The sequence below is a fragment of the Megascapheus bottae genome, chromosome 13 (genome assembly GCF_031878675.1).
Source record: "Megascapheus bottae isolate mThoBot1 chromosome 13, mThoBot2.hap1, whole genome shotgun sequence".
NCBI classification, from domain to species: domain Eukaryota; kingdom Metazoa; phylum Chordata; class Mammalia; order Rodentia; family Geomyidae; genus Megascapheus; species Megascapheus bottae.
This window is the reverse complement of record NC_143521.1, coordinates 43080237-43093085: the sequence shown is the minus strand read 5'-3', so window position 1 is coordinate 43093085 and position 12849 is coordinate 43080237. Positions and strand designations below refer to the sequence as shown.

Sequence of the window (12849 nt, the reverse complement as noted above, 5' to 3'; positions counted from 1 at the left end):
GTAGAAACCTTGGGCTCTACTAGCAGAGATCTGCAATAGAGCAAAACCTTGACACATAAGGCCATATAATATGAAGCTAATTGAAAAGACCTCCAGGATATTGAAACAAAAGCCATACAATGAATGATTGTTGTCCTTAATGTACTATGTTATCTCTCATCTCTTTTGCTGTCCCTTGGTTATCTCATATTGTTACAGTATCTCACTTTGTTACCTGATATATTGGATTTATTTGTATTTGGTTATTTGAAATTGGATAGGGAAGGGGGGAAAACCAAGAGGGGGGAGGGTAATGGGGACCAAGACATGTGAAAGGGTATCAATATATGAGAATTAATGCACCTTCTATCTGGAAAATATCATGTAACCCTTTTATTAATTACAATAATAAAAAAGAGTTAAATAATAAAAAAGGAATTAAAATGGCTCCATTAAAGCTACTGTAAAGTGACATTTTGTAACACAAACAAAACTTTTATCAGTCCTGCTCCTTTCATATCATTATATTTAACTTAAATTAACTATAGAAATGTTTCAATTTCTTGTAGAAGTTAAATTGCCCACTTAAATTCAAGGGATACCCAATTCTGTGTATTTAATTGATTTATTAATCGATATAGTTGGTTTCTAGGATTTAGAACTTTTGGTTTCCATTTGCAACATTTTTTAAATGTACAAATGTGCGTAAGCCAAGTTATTATTTATATGACATTGACCTTGAGTGATTTAAAATAATATCTAATAACAGGACTTTATAATTCTTGGCTATGTAAAAGGTTCGTTTTATACGGAGTGTCATATGTACAAATACTTTCAGCGTAAAAAGTTTTAATTATATTTTAATAATTATGTAAAAATTATAGCTTCTAGTATACAATATTCAAACGTCATTTTTATGTGAAACAGTAAAAACCAATGCTAATTCCTAATTTACCTAAAATTTAGGATTAAAAATGGAGAATTTTAGTAGCATATTTTAAATTTAGTCTTACAAAATTTGCAGTTCATCATATTGAGAAGAACATAAAATGGACAACACTTAAATATGGCTGTAAAAGTAAAAAAAAATAAATGTTCCTTCTTGTGAAATGAAACTAAGATGGCTGATTCCCTATATCAATTCAAGTTTTAGGAAATGTAATAGGTAAGGAAAAAGTAAAAATTAAATAATCAAATATAAAAAATAACACCCTATTTATGAAAAGGAGCTCAAAACTGGATATTTGGTTTTGATTTGTTCTGATACATCACTATGTCCAGAACAGCTAATTAAGGAGGGCTGCAGAAATATGATTTTGTAAGAAGTGTTAGTAGTTTTCACAGTTTATTATAAAATCTTATGTCCAAATCCATGAAATGTAGCTAATAAGTGTGTGTGTGTGTGTGTGTGTGTGTGTGTGCATGTGTGTGTGTGCATGTGTGTAGTCATTTTGAAGGCTTGATTAATTTCTTTTGCTTCAGATCATTCATGGGTGTTTTGTGATCAGGGCCAAAAAAAGAAACAACCCTGGAGGGAAATATTACATTACCTGCAAAGTTGTTTAAATTAAAGATATAAGATTCTGGATTGTTTTAATGTGGGGATGATATACCAGTTTTAGTTAAGGCCAGGGAAACCAATTACAAACTAAACCTGTAATCGAATTTGAAAGATGGTAGGTTTCAAAACTCAAAACAAAGTTGGAAAATTCCCAGGTATCCAGATTTCTGAAGAAATCTCAGCCTCTTATGCAAAATAAAAGAAAATCCTGGGAATAGGCTATAGCCAGGTATCTACAGGCAAGCTGAGGCTTTGAGTGATATAAATACAGCCAATGCATCTGGGTAAGAAGCAACAAGGTTTGACTCACAACTCCAGCAAAGCCAGATGTATTTGGGTTTATATTTTCTGTCTGGTACTCTCTGTTCATATGATGTCTTGTAGAGAATGGGTAAAATTTCAGTATGTAAGTAAATTCCAGATATAGACCATAGGCAAAATTTGAAAACCCTAGCCAGGCAGAAAAGGTTTTTAGTAAGCATTTGGCTAAGGCTCAATTAAAAGAATTAAATGAGTCAGCTATCAGTCTAGGCACTAGTTTCATGATGAAACTGTGACTACATGGCTTAAGAAAGAAAATGATTAAAAAGAAATGAACATTAATTTTTTTTATTAGTGGGTATAGTTTTAGTATGCATGAGGCTCTGGTTTAAGTTCACAAATGAATCAATCCAAATGAATCCATTATACACTTAATATTAATATTAAAACATGGCTGTCTCACTGGAAAACTCATTAGGAAAGTCTGGGTATGAGCAGATCAGTTTCCCAAACAACCAGCGCTGACTAGTAAATTGTGTGCAGCCCGGTGGTCATTACTAGTTCTGAGTGCAATTAAAAGGATAAACTTTTGGGTTGGGTGTGTGTTTTGGGGAGAGAGTATATCTTTGGTGTTAAGATTGTACAGTTATACTCACTTGCCTTCTAAGACCCAGTCTTGTCACATTGTCTTAGCAATCCTTTTCTGTGTCTTCAAATGACTTTCTCTTCTTTAGATTCTCCCGGAGCTAGTGAAGACAACCACATCTGGCTTTCACATCTGTTTATTTCCTTTAAGAGAGGGGGTTTAAAGCATGATTCTATTACTAGTCTATAACTTTTTTTTTTGGTTGGTGTTGGGACTTGAACTCTGGGACTGGGCGTTGTTCCGGAGCTCTTCAGCTTAAGGCTACCGCCCTACATCTTCAGCCACAGAGCCATTTCTGGTGTTCTAGTGGCTACTTGGAGGTAAGAGTCTCGTGGACGTTAGTCCCAGGGCTGGCTTTGAACCGAGATTCTCAAATCTCAGCCTTCTGAGTAGCTAGGATTACAGACATGAACCACTGTGCCTGGCTTAGTCTATGTTTTTTTGTTTGTTTGTTTTTTGCCAGCTCTGGGCTTGCGCACAGGACCTGAGCACTGTCCTTGGTCTTTCTCCAGGCTAGAGTTCAACCTCTTGAGCCTCAGCACCACTTTTGGCTTTTTTCTATGTATGTGGTGTCAAGGAAAACGAACCCAGGTCTTTGTGCATGCTAGGCAAGCACACTACCACTAGGCTAAATTCCCGGCCCAGTCTATGGTATTTTCAAAACTCCATATGAGCATTAGAAATGTGAGCTTAGAGATTTCATTCACTAAGTGTCTTTTAACACCTACTTCAGCAATTAAGTATTAGGCTGACAAATAAATGATCCGGGAATATATATATTTTTTTCACAGCTAGCTATAGCAAATCAAAACTTTGTAGTTAAAAATTTAGCTAGTTTTGTTGAAAGAGAGAAAGTGAGAGAGGGAGAAAGAGAGAAAGAGACAGAGAGAGAGAGATCAGAGTTGAATTTATCATTCAAACAGTATACCATCAGGCTAAGAACCAAGAACCATTTTGCATTTATGTATTTTTAAATCGTAAGAAACAGAATTTCATATTACTTTAAATTATTGGTACTTAAGAAAGAACAAGTAGGAAAAAAAAAGACTGAGAAAGTTTCAGTGAATTCCAATTACTTATGGCTTAGCAGAGTACTTGAAAATATAATTTGTTTAGAAATGAACATTATCTGAGGAAAGAAAAGTAAACAAAACCACTACTGAATTCAACAGCAACAACTTAGTTTCCACTTTGGAGAGAAAAGGAGACTAGAACTTATCAGTCTCCAGTATGATAAACATTAATCAAGATTTATTGCTTGAAAATCTTTGGTGTAGATACTGACATAAAGGCAACAGCATAATGATAAGGGTAAGTTGACTATTACAAAATATGTGAAGTTTTCTAAGAAAAAAATTGCTGTGTCATCAACACTTTCTTGGATATGCCCAAGAAAATAAGACTGATGGGTCTTTGAAGAGACACAATTAGTAGTATGGGACTTCCTATGGAAAGATCATATTTGGTCTAGACTTAGACTTAGTCCCTTCTAGACACAGAAGGGAATAGGCTGGTTAAACTTTTGTTAAGCATGGATGAAGGAATTGCAAAGTGAATACGAAAGAGGGGAAATTCTTTCACTTTCCTTTTCCCAGAGAACTTTGACAATGTGTAGAAACTTTTCTTGTCATAGCTGGAGAAATGCAGCTAGCTTTTGCTGGATAAAGTCAAGGATGCTGCTAACCACCCTACCAATGACATTACTGAAGCCCCAAATTAAGAATAATTCACCTCCAGTTGCTAAAATTACAATGTCTGGAGTAAAGAAGTATCTTAAGTCTGCTGCTGAGATTTCATATTTGTAGTTCTAGCTCCTCAGAAGCCTGAGGTCCAAAGAATAGAGGTTTGAAGCTTGTCTTGTGAAAATTTTCATAAGATTCTCCCTCCCAAATAATCCTCAAAAAGCCTGACTCAATGTGTGGCTCAAGTTTTAGAGTGACAGTTTAGCAAGCAAGCCAGAGTTTAAATCTCAATATCAACAATAAACAAACGAAAGGATTTCAACTTGAAGGAAATATATTGATAAAAGCAAGCTTAATGACCTTTGAAAAATGCCATGTTGTTTAGTTTTCCATATGCATTACCACATTCATTGGTTATGAGGAAGTTAAATGGTCTAAAAGTAATTTATGAACAGACTGGACAAATTTTCTTCCTCTTTTCTTCTTTTTTTTTTTTTTTTGGTCATGAGGCTAGAACTCTGGGCCTAAGCTCTGTCCATGAGCTCTTCAGCTCCAGGCAAGCTCTCTACCACTTGAGCCACAGTTTCACTTCAGTTTTTTTTGGTAATTAATTGGAGATAAGAGTCTCATGGTCTTTCATGCTGGGCTGGCTTTGAACCATGATCCTCAGATCTCAGGCTCCTAAGTAGCTAGGATTATAGGGATAAGCCACCAGCAACCGACCAGACTGAACACATTTTTGCGACATTAAATAATCTTTATTTCTGTTGTCCTTTTCAATAACACCTCATTAAAATATTTTACATCTGACAAAATATAATTCCAAAAATTATTTAATTTTTCAAAAAATATTTTTCTGCAATACCCAATGGGCTTTATTCTTTTCAAATGTTTTCTTTTTTGTGCAAAGAATTAACAGGGCATTAGGAAATATATTCAAGTAATTCCTTAGAAAAGTTTCTTTTGTTGTCAGTTGCATTTAAAGCCATTTTTGAAGAATTAGAGATTGCTTCCTCAGATAAGTACTTGAATTATATCTTAAGCCTTTCATGATTCTGACATGACTTTCCTCCATTACCTATTTAATTATTTCATAGAGTTTTATGATTATTTTAATTATACATAAGTAGCATGTACTTTCTGAATGTGGAAACTAGTTTCATTACTCAACCTCCGTAAGAATCAAGATAAAAATACAGAGCTACTTATCTCATTATCAATTAACTTTTTAAAAACTTTACTGTATATGCCTTGGTAAAATTATTTGTTTGTTTTTATCTACATATGTCCAGCCATGCTAAACACTCTTTTAAGATCAGAGGTACTTTTTTATCTTGATTATAAACCCTTCTTAAAAGGCTTAGTCTCTAATTGTACAATTACACATTCAGAAATTATACATGATGTCATATATCTACAGAATCCTCATGTGTCCATATTATTTTCTAATGGACAAAATTACTTAAGTATGATTGAATTTAAGAATAAATACAGGAACTTTTTTTTTTTTTGCCAGTCCTGGAGACTGAACTCAGGCCCTGAGCACTGCCCTTGAACTTTTTCAAAGATACTGCTCTATCACTTGAGCCTCAGCACAACTTCCAGCTTTTTTTCTATATATGTGGTACCAAGGAGCCGAACCTGGGTTTTTGTGCATGCTAGACAAGCACTCTACCACTAGGTCAAAAAGGTCAAACTCCTGGCCCCCAAGATTGGCTTCCTTGATAGTTATTCATATAATAGTTAATGTTTTCTCTTGTAATTGTGTTTTGCTGTCATATTGAAGGATACTTTCATGTAGAAAACATGGCTAGCACAATAACAATGCATTGGTAAGCACAAAGAAAACATTTATAGGATAATCCATTTAAAAATAATACCTGAATAATGAGTGATTGTTATCCTTAATGTACTATGTTATCTCTCTTTTGTTGCCCCTTGGTTATCTCATATTGTTACAATATTTCACCTTGTTATCTGATATAGTTTATATATGCTTAACTGGTTATTTGAAATTGGATAGGGAAGGGGGAAAATCAAGATGAGCAGGTGGGGGGGGGAGAGCAATGGGACCATGACATGAGAAAGGGTATCAATGTTTGTGAAGTAATGCACCTTCTATTTGGTGAATATAATGTAACCGTTCTATTAATTAAAATTAAAATATATGTGAAAAATAAATAATACCTGAGGGTCTGACTGCTTGATTAGCATGTAGGGCGGCCCAGGTTCCATTCAATACCAGATAAATAGGAAAAATAAAAGCCATAAATATTGCTGTGGCTCAAGTGGTAGAGCTCTGGCCTTGAGAAAACCCAAGGACAGTGGTCAGGCCCTGAGTTCAAGCCCCAGGACTGGCAAAGACACTTAACCTGAATATAAAATATAGCCTAAATGCTAGTAAAATAACAATATTACAATTGTGAGACAAAAAGTAGTATTTCAATGTACTTTATATAAAACAGAAATTTGATACATAAAGAGAATGGGGCAAAGAGAAGTATGAAGAATCACTTTTTTAAAATATGCTTTTCATTGACATTGTAAAGGTGATGAACAGAGAGTTACAGTGACATAAAGTCAGGTAATGAGTGCATTTCTTTCTAAACAATGTCACCACTTCCTTCATTTTCTCTCAGTTTTTCCCACCTGAACCCTCTCCCAGACAAGTTGTATAAATCCATTTTAACATTAGAGTCTACAACTATAACCACTGCTGCATTTTTTTTTTTTTTTGCCAGTCCTGGGGCTTAAACTCAGGGGCTGAGCACTGTGCTTGGGTTTTCTCAAGGCTAGAGCTCTACCACTTGAGCCACAGCACCATTTCTGGCTTTTCTATGTATGTGGTACCGAGAAATCGAAACCGGGTCTTCGTGCATGCTAGGCCAAACTCCCGGCCCATTGTGTTGGTTGACTCTGTCCCACCATTTCTGTGCTCCCCCTTACCCTGCTCATGATATAGAAACTAACATACAAGACAAAGCAGGTACAGAACTAAAAAACAGCAAAGGAAACAGCAACCACGCAGCAAAATAACAACCTCTTTGTTTCCATTCCTTGGATATTCTTTTTGTTATAGAATTTGCTCTTAGGCGATAATTAATTTCCCAACTTATATGACTGGAATCCTTACCAAAGCTTCAATCCAAATCTCTTCACAACTTCAATCCAAAAATTCAAATCAAGATTTTAAAATAATCTGTGACAATTCCTTTCATTAACATAACTTACTAGCATAGTCAATGTAATAGTCATAGGAATGAACCAATTTCCACCCATCTTAATTATTAAAAATAATCAAATTCTTTGACCCAACTTCCTTTTCTTGCTAAAAAATCTACTTCAACTTTTGTATTCATCCTCATCTTCAGTTTGAACTTTGTTATAAACCTTTACTAAAAAATATCCAGGTTAATTCTGCCCAGTAATGACCCAGTTTATTTTTCCTTATCTCATTAAGTCCCATTTTGATATACTTGTCTCTTCATATCTTTTCCCTTTTCCCATTTCTTCTCCTAGTTATCCACATAGCATTGGACTTTCTTATCACTAGCATATTAAAATGTTTTTCTGCAGAGAAAACTACTCTCTCATACACCTCAAGATCCATATCTAACTAAAAATGGATAAAATGATTCCTCATTGGTAACATCTTTTCATTCTAATGATGATGTGAACTGGAATCACACACATTATAATGTATCAATACTTGTCTTTCCTGTTTCATTGTAATAATTCTCATAGGCAATGATATGTATTTTTCAAAACAAACACACAGAAATGAAGGTGACCAAAGGAAGTGTAATTGTTCAGAACCTTTTCAAAAATTCAAATGAACATTTGAATTTAGAGTATGCTAAAACTGGGTTTCATCTACCCATTGGTAATTCTACAGAAACACATTTGTAGGTTGTTAGAAATCTGTAATGGCTTCTCTGCCTGGACCTGCCACATTCATTCTGTAATACTACCATCTGTTTCACTGAAATGGCCGAGTCAGAGGGCAGGAAGCCTGTCTTATCTGTGCAAATGCTCTATGTAAATGTGGATTCTCTGTCAGCATTTTAAAAAAATAATGGAACTTCAAATAGAGATGATTTAAGCTTACCTAGTCAGCAGTTCGACTTAGTGATATGAAGCACCCTTTCAAATGGTAATTTGCACCTGTTACCTTCATCCCCAGGTTGGAAAGTGCTTGCTCCTTAATTAATTATATACTTCTGATGTGGGACAATGGATCCCTTGGGCTAAGAGAGGGAGACTGTGGCACAGAGACACAACAGATTTTCAGAAATTCCGAAGCTGAATTTGGGAGAAGAAAATTACAATTCAGGTTACTTTTTAGGGAATGACGACTTGAGATTCATTGGGAATTTGTTTCTCTCATGACAGTAAACATGGAAATGATATCCCTTCCGGTATGAGATGGACTTGTCTTGCACTTATTCTGCAGAATCAATGTGACAAGACTACAGAGAGCATCTATGTTTCTTAATAACACTTTTGCTCTCTCCTTCGATGGTAGCTGATGTCATCCACAGAACCACAGAGCAGGTGGCATGCAAATTATGTTTAGGTGAGCATAACTTGAGACTCTAATTCCCCAAATGGTAGTGCTGCCATGTAATTAAGCTAGAACTTAGTGACAAGTATCTGACATCAGATAATCATTTAATAGAGGAAAATGGGAGGCAGTTCATTATTTTAAAGGGTGTTTTCCTTAAAGTTCTTTGACAATGTAGAAGGAGTTTCTTGGCATTCAAATGATTTCAAAACGTTTGTGTGTAATTATTTTTTTGGCAGGTACAGCAAAACATTTCTGATAGTGATAAGTGTTTCCTTGGCAGACATCATTATATGTTCATAAGAAGTGTGAGTGGACTTTCACCTCCAATTTTTCACTGTCAGAGAACATGCTGTCTGGATTTATATGCTTTTTGAGCATGAAAGTTGAAGAAAACCTAAGGAAATTCTAAGAAAGAAGCTTTATAATGCATCATAAATGTATAGTTTTATTGGCTGAACAAATATAAAAGCTTAATATGCATTTTAACTTTGTGGTCATTTTAGAACTAATGATTAAAACTAAGAAGCTAGTTCTTGAGGTATAGAGATAATTGTCAAATCCATATTTACAACTCTGCAGCTACCATTTCAAGATATATGTGAGGGCCTGGAGATTGGCCCTAGTGGTAGATTGCTTGCCTGGCATGCACAAAGACCTGGGTTCGGTTCCTCGGTACTACATACATAGGAAAAGCTCGTAGTGGTACTATGGCTCAAGTGGTAGAGCTCTAGCCTTGAGAAAGCCCAAGGACAGTGCTCAGACTCTGAGTTCAAGCCCCACAACTGGCAAAAAATGTCAAAGTATATGTGAGATAAGTTTTGCTAATGTACAAGGAAGAAAAACTTAACAAATAAATTATGTAATGTTCATTCTTTCATTATTATATACAAAGTACTGCACAACTTCTATCACATTGTACCCTCCTGGTAAACGTGAAGAAGGTGACTTTTTAAGGTTCTGCATTTCATTACAGTCTTAACCTCTCCAACATTATCCAGTGCTTTTCGAAATTGCCGTAATCTTACTTGACCTCATTTTATATTCTTTTATTTATTTGTTTATTTATTTCACCAGTGCTGGAGTTTGAATTCAGGGCCTGGACACTGTCCCTGGACACTTTTTGCTGCTAGGCTATGCAGCAGGCCTATATTTTTAATTGTCCAGACTTTAACCGTGTTCTAGCCTTTGGGCTTGACTCAGTCTTTGAAAACTCTTAGAGCATCTTTTTGAAACTTGTCTATTGCAATGGATTTTGAATGTCTTTCAATGGCCTAGAAATGTAAGGCCTGGCCTTTAGGGTAGTGCATGTCAGGTGAAGCCTTGTGAGTGCCCCAAGATCTTTGTTTTCTCTCTTACTTCCTGATCATGAGGGGGTCAGTTTCTATAACATTCCTGTGCTAACATATGCCTTAAAAAGTAAAACCAGCCTGTGGCTCACTTGTAATTCTAGCTACTCAGGAGGCTCAAAGCCAATCCGGGCTTTAAAGTCCGTGAGACACTTATCTCCAATTAACCACTAGAAAGCTGAAAGTGGAGCTGTGGCACCAGGGGTAGGGCAGTAGCCATGAGCTGAAGAGCTCAGGGACAGTTCCTAGGACCAGAGTTCATGCCCCACGAACGACAAAAAAATAAAAAGGTAAAACCAACAGATCATGAATATGAGCTTCCTAAAATCAGAGCCAAAATAAATTTCTGAAGGTCAAGGTATGAATTTCAGTGATAGAGTATTTGCCAAGCATACATAAAGCCCTGGAGTTCAATCTCTAGAAATAATTAAATAATAACAAAAGGAATAAAAAAAACTCCCTCACAATTTATAAATCTTTTGTTGTTTGTTAAATTATGTTAAAGCTTACTAATTCAATTATCAAACAATAACCTTGCCATGTTTGTGAAGTAAATGAAATAAACATTTGAAATATTTTACTCAATTATTAGTAGATACTAGTTAATTATAATCACTTGATACTATTTTTATGGATATTATTCAAGATTATCCTTACCATGAACACACATAGACTTTTCCTGGTATGCTGCTCATTTTTTCAATTTCAGTTGTGTCAGTATAATACATTATGAATGTAATAGTGAATTTATTGGAGAGATAGCTCACGGGATATTCATCTACACTTTCCATGATTAAAATGCTCAAGGATTTTTAAATATTGGTTACTTGAATGATTGAAACCATGCTCTAGAAAATATATGAGTTGGTCTGTGAATGTGGCTTAGTTATAGAGTGCTTGCCTAGCATGTATGAAGCCCAGGTTTCAATCCTCAGTACCACATAAACAGAAAAATCCAGAAGTGGCACTGAGGCTCTAGTGGTAGAGTGTTAGCCTTGAGCCCAGAGTGGCTCAGTATAGAGCCCAGGCCCTGAGTTCAAACTCCAGGACAGGCAGGGGAAAAAAAGGAAAGAAAATATTAGTGGATAACATCTAGTCATATCATAAAGAATGTAATTAGTATTTCTTATCTCTTGCATCATTTCTGGAAGAAGTTCTTGAGATTGTACTGTTGAAAATATTTAATCAGCTTTTGTTTCTCCCACCTCCCACCACTTTTCTACTGCAGGGCTGGCATTTGTGGTGTAGACTTTATATTTGACGATGGCAGTGGGCAAATGGATTCCAGAAGGTCTGGCAGCATCTGGTCAGGGCTCAGACCCATATGTCTGAGTTAATCACCTGCAATTCTGGAAGTGTGGCCAATGCAGAGCCCTGGCCAGAGCAAATAAATTTCCTGTTATGTAGAATGAGCACTGACCAAGCTACTTGATATGGGGGAAAGTACAGAGCAAATTGTTTGATGGCCAGTCAGTTCGATATACTTTCATGTTTTGAAAAAGTCTGCCATTGAGTAGCTACTCAATCATTTAATATCAGATAGTTTACTAGTACCAAATAAGATTTATCAAGCTTTAAATATATTTAGTTAATATATATGCTAATTTTAAATAGATCTTTAAAATATTACTATGATTATTTGTATTGCCCATAACAAACAAATATTCGATAAAATATGCTATTGAATGCATAGCTTAAATGTGTAAAGCCACAAATTTAATTTTTATTTAAGTGGAGAGCTTTAATATAAGCAATATAAATATAAAGTTATCAGGAGAACTACTGCAGAGGGAATGAGAAATTATATGGCAGCTATCATTACAAGTCTGTAGTCCATACACTTAGGATAATCATGTAAGACAGTTCTAAGTTGAGGCAGCCTGCACAATTTTGTGCTCTCCACAAAATTAGTGATCTAATTCATTATTTTAGTGCTTGCCTAGCATGCACAGCATTCTACAGTCAATTTCCAGTATCACAAAAAAGAAAGAAAAGAAAGAAAAATATACCTAAAGACATGAGATTTAATTGTTATTTTTCGTTATAGGATTATCACATTGACATGTATCTTTGTCAAATAAATTGTCTTGTTTTATTTGTGAATTGTATATAGTTACTTTGTATATTTTCCTGACTTACTTCGCTACTCAAAATGTTGTAAGATTAAGCCCTATTGATGTGGGTACCTTTAGTTCAGTGATTTGTAGTTGTACATAGTATATTATTGAAGGCATATGAAAGTATATATACTATTTTCTTGATAGACATTACAATTGGTTCTGATTCTCTGGCATACTACTACAGTTCTATATATATTCTTACACAATATTCTATAATCTTTGCGGCTTCAATTCCAAGTCCACCACAAAATTAAACTTGTGAGAGAACCCTTGTATATAACATAATAATGAGCGCAGTAACTTACCACATGGAGTTCTTATCCACGGGAAAGTAGATAACATATTATAAGAACTTAGAACAGTACCTATTCACCAGCACAAAGCAAATATGTGCTATTGTTAGTCTTACTCAAAAGGAAAAAAAAAACATTTTCATAAGTATCATTGACCCTGCAGACTAGAGGGTTCTGACACTCATAATCAGTGCTCAAAGCATTGAGTCATGCACTCACCTGACATTTTCCTTTTTGTATTTTAGAAGTTCACTGTCCTTTTGTGGAAGTGTGAGTCTATTTAGTGTTCATCACGTATGCCCACCAGCAGATATGAAAATTGGAATTCACAGAGATCCAATCCCCAAATTCCTTCTCTTGAAGAAAGAGAAACACATCCCAGTAATGTATAGTA

At 35.2% G+C, this 12849-nt stretch overlaps 1 protein-coding gene across 2 annotated transcripts in view; it reads left to right on the top strand.

Annotated features, from left to right (window-relative positions):
* The window catches only part of Pcdh7 (protocadherin 7), a 423691-nt gene that overhangs the window by 292548 nt on the left and 118294 nt on the right, over nucleotides 1-12849 (top strand). The window lies entirely within an intron of this gene.